Source organism: Amphiprion ocellaris, chromosome 24 (genome assembly GCF_022539595.1).
Source record: "Amphiprion ocellaris isolate individual 3 ecotype Okinawa chromosome 24, ASM2253959v1, whole genome shotgun sequence".
NCBI lineage: Eukaryota > Metazoa > Chordata > Actinopteri > Pomacentridae > Amphiprion > Amphiprion ocellaris.
Genome location: NC_072789.1, coordinates 1,081,875 through 1,106,604, shown reverse-complemented (window position 1 = coordinate 1,106,604; position 24,730 = coordinate 1,081,875). Strand labels below are relative to the sequence as shown.

The window sequence follows — 24,730 nt, the reverse complement described above, 5'->3', positions numbered from 1 at the left end:
ATGTGCATGTTTCTAACTCACCTCTCCTCTCTGGACGTCCACCGCTTGGTCTCTCAGGATCTGAAACATCAAACACAAGAAACACATAAGTAAAGCAACAAAGTCTACTGTCTACAATGACTGACAATGTGCATGTTTCTAACTCACCTCTCCTCTCTGGACGTCCACCACTTGATCTCTCAGGATCTGAAACAATCAAACACAATAAACACATAAGTAAAGCAACAAAGTCTACTGTCTACAATGACTGACAATGTGCATGTTTCTAACTCACCTCTCCTCTCTGGACGTCCACCACTTGATCTCTCAGCATCTGAAACAATCAAACACAAGAAACACATGAGTAAAAGAACAAAGTCTACTGTCCACAATGATTGACAATGTGCATGTTTCTAACTCACCTCTCCTCTCTGGACGTCCACCACTTGATCTCTCAGCATCTGAAACAATCAAACACAAGAAACACATGAGTAAAAGAACAAAGTCTACTGTCCACAATGATTGACAATGTGCATGTTTCTAACTCACCTCTGCTCTCTGGACGTCCACCACTTGATCTCTCAGGATCTGAAACAATCAAACACAATAAACACATGAGTAAAAGAACAAAGTCTACTGTCTGCAATGTGTGACAATGTCTAACTCACCTCTCCTCTATGGACGTCCACCGCTTGGTCTCTCAGGATCTGAAACAATCAAACACAATAAACACATGAGTAAAAGAACAAAGTCTACTGTCTGCAATGTGTGACAATGTCTAACTCACCTCTCCTCTATGGACGTCCACCGCTTGGTCTCTCAGGATCTGAAACATCAAACACAAGAAACACATAAGTAAAGCAACAAAGTCTACTGTCTGCAATGTGTGACAATGTCTAACTCACCTCTCCTCTCTGGACGTCCACCGCTTGATCTCTCAGAATCTGAAACAATCAAACACAATAAACACATAAGTAAAGCAACAAAGTCTACTGTCTACAATGACTGACAATGTGCATGTTTCTAACTCACCTCTTCTCTCTGGACGTCCACCACTTGGTCTCTCAGCATATGAAACAAACAAACACATGAATGAAGCAGCAATGTGTGACAATGTGTAACTCACCTCTGCTCTCTGGACGTCCAGCACTTGATCTCTCAGGATCTGAAACAATCAAACACAAGAAACACATGAGTAAAAGAACAAAGTCTACTGTCTACAATGTGTGACAATGTCTAACTCACCTCTCCTCTATGGACGTCCACCGCTTGGTCTCTCAGGATCTGAAACAATCAAACACAATAAACACATGAGTAAAAGAACAAAGTCTACTGTCTGCAATGTGTGACAATGTCTAACTCACCTCTCCTCTATGAACGTCCACCGCTTGGTCTCTCAGGATCTGAAACATCAAACACAAGAAACACATAAGTAAAGCAACAAAGTCTACTGTCTGCAATGTGTGACAATGTCTAACTCACCTCTCCTCTCTGGACGTCCACCACTTGATCTCTCAGGATCTGAAACAATCAAACACAATAAACACATAAGTAAAGCAAAAAAGTCTACTGTTTACAATGACTGACAATGTGCATGTTTCTAACTCACCTCTCCTCTCTGGACGTCCACCACTTGATCTCTCAGGATCTGAAACAATCAAACACAATAAACACATAAGTAAAAGAACAAAGTCTACTGTCTGCAATGTGTGACAATGTCTAACTCACCTCTCCTCTATGGACGTCCACCACTTGATCTCTCAGGACCTGAAACAATCAAACACAAGAAACACATGAGTAAAAGAACAAAGTCTACTGTCTACAATGTGTGACAATGTCTAACTCACCTCTCCTCTCTGGACGTCCACCACTTGATCTCTCAGGATCTGAAACAATCAAACACAATAAACACATGAGTAAAGCAACAAAGTCTACTGTCTACAATGACTGACAATGTGCATGTTTCTAACTCACCTCTCCTCTCTGGACGTCCACCACTTGATCTCTCAGGATCTGAAACAATCAAACACAATAAACACATGAGTAAAGCAACAAAGTCTACTGTCTACAATGACTGACAATGTGCATGTTTCTAACTCACCTCTCCTCTCTGGACGTCCACCACTTGATCTCTCATGATCTGAAACAATCAAACACAATAAACACATGAGTAAAAGAACAAAGTCTACTGTCTGCAATGTGTGACAATGTGTAACTCACCTCTCCTCTCTGGACGTCCACCACTTGATCTCTCAGGATCTGAAACATCAAACACAAGAAACACATAAGTAAAGCAACAAAGTCTACAGTCTACAATGACTGAATATGTGCATGTTTCTAACTCACCTCTCCTCTCTGGACGTCCACCACTTGATCTCTCAGGATCTGAAACAATCAAAACACAATAAACACATAAGTAAAGCAACAAAGTCTACTGTCTACAATGACTGACAATGTGCATGTTTGTAACTCACCTCTGCTCTCTGGACGTCCACCACTTGGCTTCTCAGCATCTGAAAAAAACAAACACATGAATAAAGCAGCAATGTGTGACAATGTCTAACTCACCTCTCCTCTATGAACGTCCACCGCTTGATCTCTCAGCATCTGAAACAATCAAACACAAGAGTAAAGCAGCACTTTGTTCTTTTTCCTCTTTCCTCACTCTTTCCTTAGTCTTTTTTTCCTTTCACACTTAGTCTTTTTTTCCTCTATCCCCTTTTCTCTCACTTAGTCTTTTTTCCTCTATCCCCTTTTTTCTCACACTTAGTCTTTTTTTCCTCTATCCCCTTTTCTCTCACACTTAGTCTTTTTTTCCTCTATCCCCTTTTCTCTCACACTTAGTCTTTTTTTCCTCTATCCCCTTTTCTCTCACACTTAGTCTTTTTTTCCTCTATCCTCTTTTCTCTCACACTTAGTCTTTTTTCCTCTATCCTCTTTCCTCACACTTTGTTCTTTTTCTCTTTGTTCTTTCCTTAAACTTTCTTCTTTTTCCTCTCTTCTCTCTTTGCTTTTTTCTCACACTTTACTCTTTTCCTCTTTCCTACTTTTCTCTCTCTTCACACTTTCCTCTTTGTTTTTCAGAAAAATTGACGACAATGCAGTTTGGACTCTTTTTTTTTTTTTTTTTTTTTTATTTAGGTGAAATTCCATTAAGAAGAAGAAGAAGAAGAAGAAGAAGAAGAAGAAGAAGAAGAAGAAGAAGAAGAAGAAGAAGAAGAAGAAGAAGAAGAAGAAGAAGAAGAAGAAGAAGAAGAAGAAGAAGAAGAAGAAGAAGAAGAAGAAGAAGAAGAAGAAGAAGAAGAAGAAGAAGAAGAAGAAGAAGAAGAAGAAGAAGAAGAAGAAGAAGAGCTTCCACAGCACATCCTCTGACACCTCCTAAAAGACATGAACACAAAAGCAAACAATCAACAACGCTGTCTTCAATGTGTGACACCATACATAACATTTCCTTGTTGTAACTCACCTCTGTCTGTCTCTGTCAACCTCCTGAAACAAATAAAAGACAAATATGATCAAAGTCCCATGTCTTCAATCTATGACAAAGCAATGAATCAAACTCAAAACACCCATCACCTACACTGTGCATGTTTCTAACTCACCTCTCCTCTCTGGACGTCCACCACTTGATCTCTCAGCATCTGAAACAATCAAACACAAGAAACACATAAGTAAAGCAACAAAGTCTACTGTCTGCAATGTGTGACAATGTCTAACTATCCTCTCCTCTCTGGACGTCCACCACTTGATCTCTCAGCATCTGAAACAATCAAACACAATAAACACATGAGTAAAAGAACAAAGTCTACTGTCTGCAATGTGTGACAATGTCTAACTCACCTCTCCTCTATGGACGTCCACCGCTTGGTCTCTCAGGATCTGAAACATCAAACACAAGAAACACATAAGTAAAGCAACAAAGTCTACTGTCTACAATGACTGACAATGTGCATGTTTCTAACTCACCTCTGCTCTCTGGACGTCCACCACTTGGTCTCTCAGCATCTGAAACAATCAAACACATGAATAAAGCAGCAATGTGTGACAATGTCTAACTCACCTCTCCTCTCTGGACGTCCACCACTTGATCTCTCAGGATCTGAAACAAACAAACACAAGAAACACATTAGTAAAAGAACAAAGTCTACTGTCTACAATGTGTGACAATGTGCATGTTTCTAACTCACCTCTCCTCTCTGGACGTCCACCACTTGGTCTCTCAGGATCTGAAACATCAAACACAATAAACACATAAGTAAAGCAACAAAGTCTACTGTCTACAATGACTGACAATGTGCATGTTTCTAACTCACCTCTCCTCTCTGGACGTCCACCACTTGATCTCTCAGCATCTGAAACAATCAAACACAATAAACACATGAGTAAAAGAACAAAGTCTACTGTCTGCAATGTGTGACAATGTCTAACTCACCTCTCCTCTCTGGACGTCCACCACTTGATCTCTCAGCATCTGAAACAATCAAACACAATAAACACATTAGTAAAAGAACAAAGTCTACTGTCTACAATGTGTGACAATGTGCATGTTTCTAACTCACCTTTCCTCTCTGGACGTCCACCACTTGATCTCTCAGAATCTGAAACATCAGACACAAGAAACACATAAGTAAAGCAACAAAGTCTACTGTCTGCAATGTGTGACAATGTGCATGTTTCTAACTCACCTCTGCTCTCTGGACGTCCACCACTTGCTCTCTCAGGACCTGAAACAAACAAACACAAGAAACACATGAGTAAAAGAACAAAGTCTACTGTCTACAATGTGTGACAATGTCTAACTCACCTCTCCTCTCTGGACGTCCACCGCTTGGTCTCTCAGCATCTGAAACAATCAAACACATGAATAAAGCAGCAATGTGTGACAATGTCTAACTCACCTCTCCTCTCTGGACGTCCACCGCTTGGTCTCTCAGGATCTGAAACATCAAACACAAGAAACACATAAGTAAAGCAACAAAGTCTACTGTCTGAAATGTGTGACAATGTCTAACTCACCTCTCCTCTATGGACGTCCACCGCTTGGTCTCTCAGGATCTGAAACATCAAACACAAGAAACACATGAGTAAAAGAACAAAGTCTACTGTCTACAATGTGTGACAATGTCTAACTCACCTCTCCTCTCTGGACGTCCACCGCTTGGTCTCTCAGGATCTGAAACATCAAACACAATAAACACATAAGTAAAGCAACAAAGTCTACTGTCTACAATGACTGACAATGTGCATGTTTCTAACTCACCTCTTCTCTCTGGACGTCCACCACTTGGTCTCTCAGCATCTGAAACAATCAAACACATGAATAAAGCAGCAATGTGTGACAATGTTTAACTCACCTCTCCTCTCTGGACGTCCACCACTTGATCTCTCAGGATCTGAAACATCAAACACAAGAAACACATAAGTGAAGCAACAAAGTCTACTGTCTGCAATGTGTGACAATGTCTAACTCACCTCTCCTCTCTGGACGTCCACCGCTTGATCTCTCAGGACCTGAAACAAACAAACACAAGAAACACATTAGTAAAAGAACAAAGTCTACTGTCTACAATGTGTGACAATGTGCATGTTTCTAACTCACCTCTCCTCTCTGGACGTCCACCACTTGGTCTCTCAGGATCTGAAACAATCAAACACAAGAAACACATAAGTAAAGCAAAAAAGTCTACTGTCTACAATGACTGACAATGTGCATGTTTCTAACTCACCTCTCCTCTCTGGACGTCCACCGCTTGGTCTCTCAGCATCTGAAAAAAACAAACACATGAATAAAGCAGCAATGTGTGACAATGTGTAACTCACCTCTCCTCTCTGGACGTCCACCGCTTGGTCTCTCAGGATCTGAAACATCAAACACAAGAAACACATAAGTAAAGCAACAAAGTCTACTGTCTACAATGACTGACAATGTGCATGTTTCTAACTCACCTCTCCTCTCTGGACGTCCACCACTTGATCTCTCATGATCTGAAACAATCAAACACAATAAACACATGAGTAAAAGAACAAAGTCTACTGTCTGCAATGTGTGACAATGTCTAACTCACCTCTCCTCTATGGACGTCCACCACTTGATCTCTCAGCATCTGAAACAATCAAACACAAAAAACACATGAGTAAAAGAACAAAGTCTACTGTCTACAATGACTGACAATGTGTATGTTTCTAACTCACCTCTCCTCTCTGGACGTCCACCACTTGCTCTCTCAGGACCTGAAACAAACAAACACAAGTAACACATGAGTAAAAGAACAAAGTCTACTGTCTACAATGACTGACAATGTGCATGTTTCTAACTCACCTCTCCTCTCTGGACGTCCACCACTTGATCTCTCAGCATCTGAAACAATCAAACACAATAAACACATAAGTAAAGCAACAAAGTCTACTGTCTACAATGATTGACAATGTGCATGATTCTAACTCACCTCTCCCCTCTGGACGTCCACCACTTGATCTCTCAGCATCTGAAACAATCAAACACAATAAACACATAAGTAAAGCAACAAAGTCTACTGTCTACAATGACTGACAATGTGCATGTTTCTAACTCACCTCTCCTCTCTGGACGTCCACCACTTGATCTCTCAGGATCTGAAACATCAAACACAAGAAACACATAAGTAAAGCAACAAAGTCTACTGTCTACAATGACTGACAATGTGCATGTTTCTAACTCACCTCTCCTCTCTGGACGTCCACCACTTGGTCTCTCAGCACCTGAAACAAACAAACACATGAATAAAGAAGCAATGTGTCACAATGTGTAACTCACCTCTGCTCTCTGGGTTAGGGTGTCACCAAAATCACTGGAGCCTTCAATTGTCTCCTGCTGGTCATACTACAACTCTTGCTTTGACACTAAATACAAAATCTGAATTTAAAGAAATTTTCATTATCTTAGTATGTTTTGTTAGTAATAAATTCAATAACTTCACTCTTGTTTACTTTAGCATCACCAAAATCACTGGAGCCTTCAATTGTCTCCTGCTGCTCATACTACAACTCTTGGTTTGAAACTAAATCAAAAAATCTGAATTTTAAGGAATTTTCATTATCTTAGTATGTTTTGTTAGTAATAAATTCAATAACTTCCCTCTTGTTTACTGCAGTGTCACCAAAATCACTGGAGCCTTCAATTGTCTCCTGCTGGTCATACTACAACTCTTGGTTTGACACTAAATACAAAATCTGAATTTAAAGAAATTTTCATGATTTTAATATTCTTTTATTTGTAATAAATTCAATAACTTCACTCTTGTTTACTGTAGTGTCACCAAAATCAATGGAGCCTTCAATTGTCTCCTGCTGGTCATAGTACAACTCTTGGTTTGAAACTAAATCAAAAAATCTGAATTTTAAGATATTTTCGTTATCTTAATATATTTTATTAGTAATAAATTCAATAACTTCACTCTTGTTTACTGTAGCGTCACCAAAATCATTGAAGCCTTCAATTGTCTCCTGCTGGTCATACTACAACTCTTGGTTTGACACTAAATAAAAAAAATCTGAATATTAAGGAATTTTCATTATTTTAATATTCTTTTATGTGTAATAAAATTCAATAACTTCACTCTTGTTTACTGTAGTGTCACCAAAATCATTGAAGCCTTCAATTGTCTCCTGCTGGTCATACTACAACTCTTGGTTTGACACTAAATACAAAATCTGAATTTAAAGAAATTTTCATTATCTTAGTATGTTTTGTTAGTAATAAATTCAATAACTTCACTCTTGTTTACTGTAGCGTCACCAAAATCATCGAAGCCTTCAATTGTCTCCTGCTGGTCATACTACAACTCTTGGTTTGAAACTAAATCAAAAAATCTGAATATTAAGGAATTTCATTATTTTAATATTCTTTTATTTGTAATAAAATTCAATAACTTCACTCTTGTTTACTGCAGTGTCACCAAAATCACTGGAGCCTTCAATTGTCTCCTGCTGGTCATACTACAACTCTTGGTTTGAAACTAAATCAAAAAATCTGAATTTTAAGATATTTTCGTTATCTTAATATATTTTATTAGTAATAAATTCAATAACTTCACTCTTGTTTACTTTAGCGTCACCAAAATCACTGGAGCCTTCAATTGTCTCCTGCTGCTCATACTACAACTCTTGGTTTGAAACTAAATCAAAAAATCTGAATATTAAGGAATTTTCATGATTTTAATATTCTTTTTTTTGTAATAAAATTCAATAACTTCACTCTTGTTTACTGTAGCGTCACCAAAATCATTGAAGCCTTCAATTGTCTCCTGCTGGTCATACTACAACTCTTGGTTTGAAACTAAATCAAAAAATCTGAATTTTAAGGAATTTTCATTATCTTAGTATGTTTTGTTAGTAATAAATTCAATAACTTCCCTCTTGTTTACTGCAGTGTCACCAAAATCACTGGAGCCTTCAATTGTCTCCTGCTGGTCATACTACAACTCTTGGTTTGACACTAAATCAAAAAAAACTGAATTTTAAGGAATTTTCATTATTTTAATATTCTTTTATTTGTAATAAAATTCAATAACTTCACTCTTGTTTACTGTAGTGTCACCAAAATCATTGAAGCCTTCAATTGTCTCCTGCTGGTCATACTACAACTCTTGGTTTGACACTAAATACAAAATCTGAATTTAAAGAAATTTTCATTATCTTAGTATGTTTTGTTAGTAATAAATTCAATAACTTCACTCTTGTTTACTGTAGCGTCACCAAAATCATTGAAGCCTTCAATTGTCTCCTGCTGGTCATACTACAACTCTTGGTTTGAAACTAAATCAAAAAATCTGAATTTTAAGGAATTTTCATGATTTTAATATTCTTTTATTTGTAATAAAATTCAATAACTTCACTCTTGTTTACTGCAGTGTCACCAAAATCATTGGAGCCTTCAATTGTCTCCTGCTGGTCATACTACAACTCTTGTTTTGACACTAAATAAAAAAATCTGAATTTAAAGAAATTTTCATTATCTTAGTATGTTTTATTAGTAATAAATTCAATAACTTCACTCTTGTTTACTGTAGTGTCACCAAAATCATTGAAGCCTTCAATTGTCTCCTGCTGGTCATACTACAACTCTTGGTTTGACACTAAATACAAAATCTGAATTTAAAGAAATTTTCATTATCTTAGTATGTTTTGTTAGTAATAAATTCAATAACTTCACTCTTGTTTACTGTAGCGTCACCAAAATCATTGAAGCCTTCAATTGTCTCCTGCTGGTCATACTACAACTCTTGGTTTGAAACTAAATCAAAAAATCTGAATTTTAAGGAATTTTCATGATTTTAATATTCTTTTATTTGTAATAAAATTCAATAACTTCACTCTTGTTTACTGCAGTGTCACCAAAATCATTGGAGCCTTCAATTGTCTCCTGCTGGTCATACTACAACTCTTGTTTTGACACTAAATAAAAAAATCTGAATTTAAAGAAATTTTCATTATCTTAGTATGTTTTATTAGTAATAAATTCAATAACTTCACTCTTGTTTACTGTAGCGTCACAAAAATCATCGAAGCCTTCAATTGTCTCCTGCTGGTCATACTACAACTCTTGGTTTGAAACTAAATAAATAAATCTGAATTTTAAGATATTTTCATTATTTTAGTATTGTTATTTTCTTAGTCATAAAATTCAATAATTTCACTCTCATACATTATAGTGTCACCAAAATCACTGGAGCCTTCAATTGTCTCCTGCTGGTCATACTACAACTCTTGGTTTGAAACTAAATCAAAAAATCCGAATTTTAAGGAATTTTCATTATTTTAATATTCTTTTATTTGTAATCAAAATTCAACAACTTCACTCTTGTTTACTGTAGTGTCACCAAAATCATTGAAGCCTTCAATTGTCTCCTGCTGGTCATACTACAACTCTTGGTTTGACACTAAATACAAAATCTGAATTTAAAGAAATTTTCATGATTTTAATATTCTTTTATTTGTAATAAATTCAATAACTTCACTCTTGTTTACTGTAGTGTCACCAAAATCAATGGAGCCTTCAATTGTCTCCTGCTGGTCATAGTACAACTCTTGGTTTGAAACTAAATCAAAAAATCTGAATTTTAAGATATTTTCGTTATCTTAATATATTTTATTAGTAATAAATTCAATAACTTCACTCTTGTTTACTGTAGCGTCACCAAAATCATTGAAGCCTTCAATTGTCTCCTGCTGGTCATACTACAACTCTTGGTTTGACACTAAATAAAAAAAATCTGAATATTAAGGAATTTTCATTATTTTAATATTCTTTTATTTGTAATAAAATTCAATAACTTCACTCTTGTTTACTGTAGTGTCACCAAAATCATTGAAGCCTTCAATTGTCTCCTGCTGGTCATACTACAACTCTTGGTTTGACACTAAATACAAAATCTGAATTTAAAGAAATTTTCATTATCTTAGTATGTTTTGTTAGTAATAAATTCAATAACTTCACTCTTGTTTACTGTAGCGTCACCAAAATCATCGAAGCCTTCAATTGTCTCCTGCTGGTCATACTACAACTCTTGGTTTGAAACTAAATCAAAAAATCTGAATATTAAGGAATTTCATTATTTTAATATTCTTTTATTTGTAATAAAATTCAATAACTTCACTCTTGTTTACTGCAGTGTCACCAAAATCACTGGAGCCTTCAATTGTCTCCTGCTGGTCATACTACAACTCTTGGTTTGAAACTAAATCAAAAAATCTGAATTTTAAGATATTTTCGTTATCTTAATATATTTTATTAGTAATAAATTCAATAACTTCACTCTTGTTTACTTTAGCGTCACCAAAATCACTGGAGCCTTCAATTGTCTCCTGCTGCTCATACTACAACTCTTGGTTTGAAACTAAATCAAAAAATCTGAATATTAAGGAATTTTCATGATTTTAATATTCTTTTTTTTGTAATAAAATTCAATAACTTCACTCTTGTTTACTGTAGCGTCACCAAAATCATTGAAGCCTTCAATTGTCTCCTGCTGGTCATACTACAACTCTTGGTTTGAAACTAAATCAAAAAATCTGAATTTTAAGGAATTTTCATTATCTTAGTATGTTTTGTTAGTAATAAATTCAATAACTTCCCTCTTGTTTACTGCAGTGTCACCAAAATCACTGGAGCCTTCAATTGTCTCCTGCTGGTCATACTACAACTCTTGGCTTGACACTAAATACAAAATCTGAATTTAAAGAAATTTTCATGATTTTAATATTCTTTTATTTGTAATAAATTCAATAACTTCACTCGTTTACTGTAGTGTCACCAAAATCAATGGAGCCTTCAATTGTCTCCTGCTGGTCATAGTACAACTCTTGGTTTGAAACTAAATCAAAAAATCTGAATTTTAAGATATTTTCGTTATCTTAATATATTTTATTAGTAATAAATTCAATAACTTCACTCTTGTTTACTTTAGCGTCACCAAAATCACTGGAGCCTTCAATTGTCTCCTGCTGGTCATACTACAACTCTTGGTTTGAAACTAAATCAAAAAATCCGAATTTTAAGGAATTTTCATTATTTTAATATTCTTTTATTTGTAATCAAAATTCAACAACTTCACTCTTGTTTACTGTAGCGTCACCAAAATCATTGAAGCCTTCAATTGTCTCCTGCTGGTCATACTACAACTCTTGGTTTGACACTAAATACAAAATCTGAATTTAAAGAAATTTTCATTATCTTAGTATGTTTTGTTAGTAATAAATTCAATAACTTCACTCTTGTTTACTGTAGCGTCACCAAAATCATCGAAGCCTTCAATTGTCTCCTGCTGGTCATACTACAACTCTTGGTTTGAAACTAAATCAAAAAATCTGAATATTAAGGAATTTTCATTATTTTAATATTCTTTTATTTGTAATAAAATTCAATAACTTCACTCTTGTTTACTGCAGTGTCACCAAAATCACTGGAGCCTTCAATTGTCTCCTGCTGGTCATACTACAACTCTTGGTTTGACACTAAATACAAAATCTGAATTTAAAGAAATTTTCATGATTTTAATATTCTTTTATTTGTAATAAATTCAATAACTTCACTCTTGTTTACTGTAGCATCACCAAAATCATCGAAGCCTTCAATTGTCTCCTGCTGGTCATACTACAACTCTTGGTTTGAAACTAAATCAAAAAATCTGAATATTAAGGAATTTCATTATTTTAATATTCTTTTATTTGTAATAAAATTCAATAACTTCACTCTTGTTTACTGCAGTGTCACCAAAATCACTGGAGCCTTCAATTGTCTCCTGCTGGTCATACTACAACTCTTGGTTTGAAACTAAATCAAAAAATCTGAATTTTAAGATATTTTCGTTATCTTAATATATTTTATTAGTAATAAATTCAATAACTTCACTCTTGTTTACTTTAGCGTCACCAAAATCACTGGAGCCTTCAATTGTCTCCTGCTGCTCATACTACAACTCTTGGTTTGAAACTAAATCAAAAAATCTGAATATTAAGGAATTTTCATTATTTTAATATTCTTTTATTTGTAATAAAATTCAATAACTTCACTCTTGTTTACTTTAGCGTCACCAAAATCACTGGAGCCTTCAATTGTCTCCTGCTGGTCATACTACAACTCTTGGTTTGACACTAAATACAAAATCTGAATTTAAAGAAATTTTCATGATTTTAATATTCTTTTATTTGTAATAAATTCAATAACTTCACTCTTGTTTACTGTAGCATCACCAAAATCATCGAAGCCTTCAATTGTCTCCTGCTGGTCATACTACAACTCTTGGTTTGACACTAAATACAAAATCTGAATTTAAAGAAATTTTCATTATCTTAGTATGTTTTGTTAGTAATAAATTCAATAACTTCACTCTTGTTTACTGTAGCGTCACCAAAATCATTGAAGCCTTCAATTGTCTCCTGCTGGTCATACTACAACTCTTGGTTTGAAACTAAATCAAAAAATCTGAATATTAAGGAATTTCATTATTTTAATATTCTTTTATTTGTAATAAAATTCAATAACTTCACTCTTGTTTACTGCAGTGTCACCAAAATCACTGGAGCCTTCAATTGTCTCCTGCTGGTCATACTACAACTCTTGGTTTGAAACTAAATCAAAAAATCTGAATTTTAAGATATTTTCGTTATCTTAATATATTTTATTAGTAATAAATTCAATAACTTCACTCTTGTTTACTTTAGCGTCACCAAAATCACTGGAGCCTTCAATTGTCTCCTGCTGGTCATACTACAACTCTTGGTTTGACACTAAATACAAAATCTGAATTTAAAGAAATTTTCATGATTTTAATATTCTTTTATTTGTAATAAATTCAATAACTTCACTCTTGTTTACTGTAGTGTCACCAAAATCATTGAAGCCTTCAGTTGTCTCCTGCTGGTCATACTACAACTCTTGGTTTGACACTAAATCAAAAAAAAATGAATTTTAAGGAAATTTCATGATTTTAATATTCTTTTATTTGTAATAAAATTCAATAACTTCACTCTTGTTTACTGTAGTGTCACCAAAATCACTGGAGCCTTCAATTGTCTCCTGCTGGTCATACTACAACTCTTGGTTTGACACTAAATACAAAATCTGAATTTAAAGAAATTTTCATGATTTTAATATTCTTTTATTTGTAATAAATCCAATAACTTCACTCTTGTTTACTGTAGTGTCACCAAAATCAATGGAGCCTTCAATTGTCTCCTGCTGGTCATACTACAACTCTTGGTTTGATATTAAAGTCTACTGTGTGCAATGTGTCACAATGTGTAACTCACCTCTATGGATGTCGACAACTTGGTCTTTAATCGTCCACCGCAGACGTTGGCTCTCTCAGCATGTAAAACAAAAAAAGAAAACAGAAAGATAAGCAAATGATCAAAGTCTGGAGAAGAAGAAGAAGAAGCTAGTTTGTTCTTCGCTGTGTCTGTGTCAGCCTGCCAGTCAATAAAGCCCTACTCTTGCCTGTTTCAACAAATCCACAGCTTTACCTGCCAAACAACATTGCCTGCTGTGATGACAATGCCACCATCCCTCCTCTCTCCTGCAGGAAACCCTAACACGCTTCAGCTGCTGCTTCCTTCTCCACTGCTACACACCCTAAAATAAACAACAGACGTATGACTACAATTATTTCTCTGCTGTATAAATGGTTTTAAATACAACAGCTGGACATGGCTTCTAGCTCTTTAAGATGATTTACCACAAAACAGAATAACATGACTGTCTGACATAAGCTACAGAAAACTTTCTACAGTAGCTTTTAAACCCAGAATTTGATTACAAGGATATATTATACATAAAACAATTTCCGATGCTGCTGTTCGAGGATGTGAGCTGGATTAGAAAAGAAAATGTGTAAGTGCTGCCCTCGTGTGGCTTCCAGCTGAAACCAACCTGCACTTCAAAAGAATTTTCCTGCATTGAAGCAAAGAAGATGCATTTCATTTTGCACAGAGGAACCTATTATTTGCACAACTTCTGTAATAAGTTTACAATCCTAAAATGACCCAGGTCTTATTTGGAGGACAATTTTCGGTCACTTAAAAGTTCAACTATTAAAGCACAACTTGCCTTAAACTGACTCCAACAGTTAAGAAATCTCATGTCTTCAGTAATGGCATGAAAAGTGTCCTGTAAAATGTACAGTTTTTAAAGGCTAAAAATACTGTATCAAATGTACATAATACTGCTGTGTATAATGCTTGACTGTTAATGATGTTATGTCCCATCTAAAAGTTTAAATTTAACTGAGAATAATGCAATTTCACATTTCATTTACTGTGTTTTTTAGGTTTTAGCAATGCTGTTGCTAATAGTTGAATTCGACCTATCAGTAGTGTCATGCAGCATCGGGATAGTTTTAGAATAGTTCTGTTTTTGTACTTATTTCAGAGCAAACATGCCCCCAGAAATGGTTAAAATTGAAGGCTTTAAAGCCTCTATCAGGATTTACATCTATTTTATGCCAGTTTTCCTGTCTTTGCTGATGCTGCATTGAAAGTTTCACAGTTTAAGGTTCACTTTGTCTAAAATCACATCTTAGATTACATGAATGTCTGCTTGTTCAATAACCTGCCAGAAAACAGACCTGTTCAAGGAACACTTTTCACTTTACTCCTGTACTTTTCTTCCCTGACCACATGTGTTTTGACACATTCTGCTCAGTAAAGAGATAGACCAGAATTTAACATGTCATATTGTTCCTTTAACGTCAGGGGGAAAAAAGTAACTGCAACTGTGCAATAGACTAAAGCAATGTAGGCAAACATAACTCACCTTGTGAATCACTGCAGATGCTGCTTTAAATGAAATGCTGACATCTATATAGTCCAAATATCCATAGAATCTGTGAAGACAGAAGCAAAAAAAAGTCCTCATGAAACAGAAATTACAACTCAGGAATGATGATGTGGCTCAGATAAAAGAAAACAAGATAGAAAATCCAAATACATCAACTGAGGATTCAACCCCAAACAGGAAAAACTCTAGAATGTGAGTGAAATTACATAAAACTGAAGCTACTGTGATGTCAGTGGTGGTTCAGATGCAGGAATTCTGAGTTTTTGTTTGTTTTATGAGGTCTTTAGCTTTTGGTGTGCTGAGCTGTATGTCTGAGGATTTTACTGAAGAAAAATGAAAACATGCACAGAATAAATAACGTTGAAAGACTGTTCTTTGATGTTTTTTGTTTAACTACCTGATGAAGTTTAGTATGTCGTCCAAAAAATGATCAAAACGTCATAGTTTAGTATGTTGTCCAAAATATGACAAAAATGTCATAGTTTATTATGTCGTCCAAAAAATGATCAAAACGTCATAGCTTAGTATGTTGTCCAAAATATGACAAAAATGTCATAGTTTATTATGTCGTCCAAAAAATGATGAAAATGTCATAGTTTAGTATGTCGTCGAAAATTTGAAAAAAACGTCATAGTTTAGTATGTCATCCAATTACTAAACTATGCCAATTTTGTGACATTTTGGACGACATACTAAACTGTGATGTTTTTGTCATATTTTGGACGACATAATAAACTATGATGTTTTGATTATATTTTGGACGACATACTAAACTATGACGTTTTTTTGACTTTTTGGACGACATACTAAACTATGACATTTTTGTCATATTTTGGAAGACATACTGAACTGTGATGTTTTTGTCATATTTTGGACGACATACTAAACTATGACGTTTTTGGGACAGTTTGGACAACATACTATACTATGACATTTTGGTGACTTTTTGGACGACATACTAAACTATGATGTTTTTGTGACTTTTTGGACAACATACTAAACTATGACGTTTTTGTCAAATTTTGGACGACATACTAAACTATGACGTTTTTGTGACATTTTGGATGACATACTAGACTGTGACGTTTTTGTCATATTTTGGACGGCATACTAAACCATGATGTTTTGTTCATATTCTGGACGACATACTAAACTATGATGTTTTGATTATATTTTGGACGACATCCTAAACTATGACGTTTTTTTGACTTTTTGGACGACATACTAAACTATGACATTTTTGTCATATTTTGGAAGACATACTGAACTATGACGTTTTTGGGACAGTTTGGACAACATACTATACTATGACATTTTTGTGACTTTTTGGACGACATACTAAACTATGACGTTTTTGTGACTTTTTGGACAACATACTAAACTATGACGTTTTTGTCAAATTTTGGACGACATACTAAACTATGACGTTTTTGTGACATTTTGGATGACATACTAAACTATGACGTTTTTGTGACTTTTTGGGCAACATACTAAACTATGATGTTTTTGTGACATTTTTGGACGACAGACTAAACTATGACTTTTTGGGACATTTTGGACGACATACTAAACTATGATGTTTTTGTCAAATTTTGGACGACATACTAAACTATGACGTTTTTGTGACATTTTGGATGACATACTAAACTATGACGTTTTTGTGACTTTTTGGGCAACATACTAAACTATGATGTTTTTGTGACATTTTTGGACGACAGACTAAACTATGACTTTTTGGGACATTTTGGATGACATACTAAACTATGATGTTTTTGTCAAATTTTGGACGACATACTAAACTATGACGTTTTTGTGACATTTTGGACGACATACTAGACTGTGACGTTTTTGTCATATTTTGGACGGCATACTAAACCATGATGTTTTGTTCATATTCTGGACGACATACTAAACTATGATGTTTTTTCTTTTTTGTTTTTTTGTTTTTTAAACTTTTTTTTTAATCACATTTTTTTTAACGGAACAACGAACAGGGGAATCGTATTCCCAACATCAACAATGATACTAGCAAAAGAAATAAATCGAAACAAACTAAACAAAAACAAAAAAAAACAATTTATTTATATATATATGTACATACATACATACATACACACATACATACACTTAAAAATACACATACAAATAAAAGAAATGAAAATAAGGTAAATTAGAGAAATAAAGACAGAGATGAGGTCTTGGGATGAATTACAAGTCTGTGCATCACAGTTACAGTGTATCACAATGACAATAGTGGTTAATTATCTATTTCAGCAGCTAAATACACACACCATTTTCTCCATCGTTTTTCCTCCCTGGTCCTTTTGGAGTCTTATGGAGTAGGTCATTTGCGCTAGAGTATGCAGCTGCTTAACAATGCTGACAAAGAGGTCTGTGGTACGGCAATTTTTCTGGAGCCAATGTTTTGTGATGGTTTTTTTACTTGCTGCCAGCAAAATCTTAAGAAGGTAAGCATCATTTGCATTCATACCAACAGGGATGATCCCCAGATAAAGAGTTATAAATGTCACACTAATATTAAAACCTAGAACTTTTGAGATGATTCCCGCTACCTTACTCCAATAGACCTGGATTATGGGGCAAGACCGAAATATATGAGTGTGATCAGCCATGACCTCTCCGCATTCCCTCCAGCAGTTGTACTGGACATCAGTTTGTTTTTATTTCGATTTAGGAGTGATAAAGAATCTGATTAGGTTCTTCCAGCAGAAGTCCCTCCAAGTCTTTGAGTTGATGGAGGATACCTGTGTTTTCCAGGCATTCGGCCACATGTCCTGTGCTATTTCTATGTTCAGCTCTCTCTCCCATCTTTGTTTCACATAGTCTGTGGTGTCCATCTTCAAAGAGGTGAGGGCATGGTAAGGCTTGCTTACAAGTCCTTTGTTGTTGCCTGACTTATAAGCGTCCATGAATATTCGAGTGACTACTGATTGGATGCATCCCTTTATAGTTTTACAGAAAAAATCCCAAAGCTGCAAATACCTAAAGAGATCTTGTTTGCCCAAGCCATACATCTCACTAAACTATGATGTTTTGATCATATTTTGGACGACATACTAAACTATGATGTTTTGATCATATTTTGGACAACATACTAAACTACGACACTGTTTGTGAAATTTTGGATGACATACTAAACTATGACGTTTTTGTGACATTTTGGATGACATACTAAACTATGATGTTTTTGTCAAATTTTGGACGACATCCTAAACTGTGATGTTTTTGTCAAATTTTGGACGACATCCTAAACTATGACGTTTTTGTGACTTTTTGGACGACATACTAAACTATGACGTTTTTGTCATATTTTGGACGACATACTAAACTATGATGTTTTTGTCAAATTTTGGACGACATACTAAACTATGACGTTTTTGTGACTTTTTGGACGACATACTAAACTATGACGTTTTTGTCATATTTTGGACGACATACTAAACTATGAAATTTTGATCATATTTTGGACGACATACTAAACTATGACGTTTTTGTCAAATTTTGGATGACACACAAAACTGACGTTTTTTTCAAATTTTGGACGACATACTATACTATGACATTTTTGTGACTTTTTGGACGTCATACTAAACTATGATGTTTTTGTCATATTTTGGACAACATACTAAACTATGACGTTGTTGTCGTATTTTGGACGACATACTAAACTATGACGTTGTTGTCATATTTTGGACGACATACTAAACTATGACGTTTTGATGATATTTTGGACGACATACTAAACTGTGACGTTTTTGTCATATTTTGGACGACATACTAAACTATGACGTTTTTGTCAAATTTTGGACGACATCCTAAACTATGACGTTTTTTTGACTTTTTGGATGACATACTAAACTATGATGTTTTGATCATATTTTGGACGACATACAAAACTATGACGTTTTTGTGAAATTTTGGACGACATACTAAACTATGACGTTTTGATGATATTTTGGACGACATACTAAACTGTGACGTTTTTGTCATATTTTGGACGACATAGTAAACTATGACGTTTTGTGACTTTTTGGACAATATACTAAACTATGAAGTTTTGATCATATTTTGGACGACATACAAAACTATGACATTTTTGTGAAATTTTGGACGACATACTAAACTATGACATTTTTGGGACATTTTGGACGACATACTAAACTATGACGTTTTTGGGACATTTTGGACGACATACTAAACTATGATGTTTTTGTCAAATTTTGGACGACATACTAAACTATGACGTCTTTGTCAAATTTTGGATGACATACTATACTATGACGTTTTTGTGACATTTTGGACGACATACTAAACTATGATGTTTTGATCATATTTTGGACGACATACTAAACTATGACGTTTTTGTGACATTTTTGGACGACATACTAAACTATGACGTTTTTGTCATATTTTGGACGACATACTAAACTAATTTTTTAGCTGAATTTTTGGATTTCTTTTTCAGACAAGGAAACAATATGTTTTGGTGCCTGTAAATGAGGATAACAGGAGGGTTAACCAAAGACATCAGTGGTGATGCAGAGCTCGTCTGTTCATGCTGTCTGTGATGAAACGTCCATCTCTCTCCATCTTTCTTTCCCTGCAGGTCGACTCCAGAAGGAGGAGCTGCTTCAGGGGCCCCGGAGGGCGAAGGAGGCCCTCCGGCTCCGGCCCCAAACCTGACCAGCAACAGACGCCTGCAGCAGACTCAGGCTCAGGTGGACGAGGTGAGGAACCTCTGCTGTAAGAACCAGAGACTATTCAGGATCACTGTGAATGGTTTAGGGAGGACAGCTTCATCCAGAATGGATTCAATTTAACCCTCGTGTCGTCCTGCAGGTCAAAACTGACCAGTTTTAAAGTTTGAAACTGTGGGGGAAAAAAAATTTTCACAGTGAAATTTCTGATGTCCACATTTTCGGGAAATTTTTGAACATTTTTTGGTGGAAAAAAATGTTTCTTTAAGAACATTTACAAAAAAAAATCAACCAAAATCCAGCAAATTTCGCTGGATTACTTTTATATAAATATATATATATATATATATATATATATATATATATATATATATATATATATATATATATATATATATATATATATATAAAAATAAATAAAATCACTTTAGATATTTTTAGGATTTTTTTGGAAGATTTTTACTCATTTTTTGAAAATATTTACAAGAATTTTCTTGTCAAATTTGCATTTTTTTTTTTTTTTTTTTTTAAAAAATAAAACTTTGAAGGAAAACTTTTACGGAATTATTGCCATTTTCTTCCAGAAGGTTTTGCAAATTTTTATAAATGTGGGTAATTTTTTTTGCTGAATTTCTGGATTTTTTTCAGACAAGGAAACAAGATTTTTTGGTGCCCGTAAATGAGGACAACAGGAGGGTGAAAGGAATGAAGCTAAATGAGCTCAAAGGTTGAAGATTTGGGAAAAGACTAAAATTTTGACTTCACTTTGGATCTCTGCAGTCATTAGCTGTCATCTTGGTTACAGGTGGGATCATAATGTTGCACCAGGGTTTGTGTTGTCGTACAGATTCTCTCTCAGAAAGACCAACATCTTCTTCCAGACGTCCTCCTGAGCATGAGGATGTTCCACCGTCTATACAGATTCTACAATTAAAAGTAGAACACTCTACAGGTCTAAGCTGGATGTTTACCTGACGGAGAGGCTGACGGGTGTTTTCGTCCTCAGGTGGTGGACATCATGCGTGTGAACGTGGACAACGCCCTGGAAAGAGATCAGAAGCTGTCAGAGCTGGACGACCGGGCCGATGCCTTGCAGGCCGGAGCCTCGCAGTTCGAGAGCAGCGCTGCAAAACTCAGGAACAAGTACTGGTAGAAGAACTGCAAGGTGTGTCTGTTTTATTTATAAAAATAAACATTTAATATCCGTTTCCCAAGTTGAGTAGTTCAAGGTCTGTTGTAAAGATAATAATCCAGAGATTTATTCTGTTGTTTAATGACAGCTTCCTATTCAAAGCTGCTCATTAGAAATCAAAGGACACAATCTGAATTATATTGAAACATTTTCCCATATTTATAATCTTATTTATTATGTAATTTAAATTTCAACATTTAGTTTTTTATCTCAGAACTTGAATTTTTCTTATTAAAGACCATATTTTGCATATTTTTTAATCTTGTACATTTTAGAACAGAATTTAGTTTTGTAATTTCTAAATTGTTTGCATTTTTTTTGTCTGAAATGCTGGTTCCTCTCCTACACACTACTCTTATGAAATAGATGCTTAAACTTGGTAATATTTTCTGACAGCTCATCACACAAAGGTTGCTAGAATGTTTAAAATCCAGTGATTGTGTCTGTTTTTATAGTTTCTGGCTGTAAAATAGTGTCATTTAGGCATTAAAAAAACAGACAAGATGCCTTATTTGGCCTCAGTGACGTCTGCTTGTTTTAGTTAGGAAATGAATGCATGTAAATATTCTTTCATGCATGTCATTAGAAAAGTATTTAAAGACTCTCCAAAGTTGTTTAAATCAATCCAACTGGACTATAAGAAGGTTCCTTGAAGACGTTTCACCTCTCATCCAAGAGGCTTCTTCAGTTCTGAACTGAATTTGGGAAAAGACTGAACTTCAGTTCTGAACTGAAGAAGCCTCTTGGATGAGAGGTGAAACGTCTTCAAGGAACCTTCTTAAAGTCCAGTTGGATTGATTTAAACAACTTTGGATAACCATGACCTGGATGAATGAGAAACTACACAGACATATTTAAAGACTCCTACAATACCTACAGCATGTTTTAAACAGCACTGGTGGTTAAATATCTTTTAGAGAAACCATCTGGTTCACTCTAAGATCCAAACACATGCTCATCAGAGAACGGATCTTTGCATGAACCTTCTGGACTACAGGCAGTTTCTGGACATTTCTAGTTAGTTTCCATACGTGTGTCCTCGCTGTTCTGTGTAAAATTCAACCTACCGCTTCGGCCAAAAGCTCCTCCATTTCCCCCACATGTTGACTCTGCTCACCTTCCTTCCTGTTGGAGTTTTGTTTGATGGCAGCTGGAAAACCTCAAGGTCACTCACTTCTGCCACCTCCTGCTTCGGAGTGTGTGGTTGTTGATCACACCTTGTTGGTTGAGGCCACAGCCAAGCCAGATTTACCATTCATCCATCCATTATCTATACCAATACCAATCCTCATTAGGGTCATGGGGGGCTGGAGTCTATCCCAGCTGACTTAGGGTGAAGGCAGGAGACACCTGGACAGGTAACAGTCTATCACAGGGCTACATATAGAGACAAACAATCACATTCACACCTACGGACAATTTAGAATCACCAATTAACCTCAGCATGTTTTTGGACTGTGGGAGGAAGCTGGAGAACCCAGAGAAAATCCACACATGCACAGAAAGAACATGCAAACTCCATGCAGAAAGATCCCAGGAAGGTCGGGACGCAAACCGGGATCTTCTATTAACCACTAAGCCACTGTGCAGCCCCCAGATTTACCCACTGATTCACAAGTGACAGTGGGTTTGATGCGTTTTTCATAATGCTTGGGAATCTAATTTTAGCTTTTTATGTTTTTTGTACATTTTCAAGTTCTTTAACCCTCCTGTCGTCCTGCGGGTCAAAATTGACCCGTTTTAAAGTTTGAAAATGTGGAAAAAATATATATTTTCATAATGAAACTTCTGACATCCACATTTTCAACATTTTTGGGAAATCTTTGAACATTTTTTGGTGTAAATAAAGAAATGCTAAAAATGTTTCTTAAGAACATTCACATAAAAATCAACCAAAATCCAGCAAATTTCACTGGATTTTGGTTGTTTTATATGTGAATGTTCTTAAGAGAATATTAGAAGTTTTACTGATATATATGGAATCACTTTAGATATTTTTGCATTTTGGAAGATTTTTACTCATGTTCTGAAAATATTTACAAGAATTTCTTGCCAAATTTGGGGGATTATTTTTTTTTAAATAAAACTTCTAAGGGAAACTTTGAATGAATTATTGGAATTTTCTTCCTGAAGGTTTTGCAAATTTTCTGAAATTTGGGGAATTTTTTTTGCTGAATTTTTGGATTTTTTTTCAGACAAGGAAACAATATTTTTTGGTGCCCGTAAATGAGGACAACAGGAGGATTAAGTTCATTCATTGCTACACTTTAAAAAAGCATCAGTTCCTGAGGTTCAGTGTGAGTTGTTTCAAAATGGTCATGTTATGTTAAAAGGAGTCAGCAGAAGTGGTTCAACATCTAATTGGGATCCTCCTGGGCGACTTCCTTCAGAGGTTTTCTGAGAGGAGAACTCTCTGAAGGGATTATGTATCTCATCTGGCCTGGGAATGCCTTGGGATCCCCCAGGAAGAACTAGAAAACACTGCTGAGGAGAAGAGCATCTGGAATGACCAGTTTAGCTGCTGCCACACCGTCACAGTGAGAAAGAACAATCATTTAACCCTCCTGTTCCCCTCATTTACGGGCACCAAAAAATGTTGTTTTATAGGACCTATAGGGCCTTTATATATTTTCAGAAAAATGAGTAAAAATCTTCTAAAAAAAAATCCTTAAAAATATCTAAAGTGATTACATATATCAGTAAAACATCTAATATTTTCTTCAGAACATACACCAAAATAATCAACCAAACTCCAGTGAAATTCGTTGGATTTTGGTTGATTATTTTGTGAATGTTCTTAAGAAACATTTTTAACATTTCGTTTTTTCCACCAAAAAATGTTCAAAAATTTCCCAAAAATGTTGAAAATGTGGACATCAGAAGTTTCACTTTGAAAACATTTTTTCCCCCACATTTTCAAACTTTAAAGTGGGTCAATTTTGACCCGCGGGACAACATGAGGGTTAATCATTTACTCTCAGTTGTTGGATGCTAGCACTGGAAATGAGGCATAACTAGCTGTTTAGCTTTGGTCCAACTTGACTGGCTTACATCTAAACACATACAGTGAAACTTGGTTCGAATTAGTTCAGCTTGTCTTTCTTTGGTGATGCTTCATTTGCCTTAATGTACATGATAAATGTTGTGTTTGCGCTAGTTGGCATTAATGATTGACTGTTTAGCATAATAATCTAGTGTGTGAGACAAAAGGGAAACACAGAACGACAAAAACAAGAAACAAGCAAAAACACGAGATAAACGTCAAAAAAAAACCCCAACAAAAACAAGAGAAAATATTACAAAAACGAGACAAAAACGACAAAAAATGAGACAAACGACACAAAACTAAACAAAAAAGAGACCGAAAATTTGTCAAAAAGTTAGAAAGTAACAACAAAAACAGGACAAAAAATTACACAATTGACACAAATGAGACAAAAAATGACAAAAGCGAGAAACCAGACGACAAAGGATAGGCAACACAAGCAAGACAAAAAACCACAAAACTACAAAAACAATCCTCAAAAC

At 35.2% G+C, this 24,730-nt stretch overlaps 1 protein-coding gene across 1 annotated transcript in view; it reads right to left on the bottom strand.

The window, feature by feature from the left end:
- LOC118471842 (potassium voltage-gated channel subfamily H member 7-like) overlaps nucleotides 1–21,800 on the bottom strand; it is a 76,584-nt gene extending 54,784 nt beyond the window's left edge. The window contains exons 1-3 of the mRNA XM_055008717.1: nucleotides 20,982–21,800; nucleotides 15,269–15,338; nucleotides 13,768–14,089 (exon numbers count right to left, since the gene is read on the bottom strand). The gene's annotated coding sequence lies outside the window, so the exon portion shown is untranslated. The remainder of the gene's footprint in view (nucleotides 1–13,767; nucleotides 14,090–15,268; nucleotides 15,339–20,981) is intronic.
- Between the last annotated feature and the right edge of the window lie 2,930 nt (nucleotides 21,801–24,730).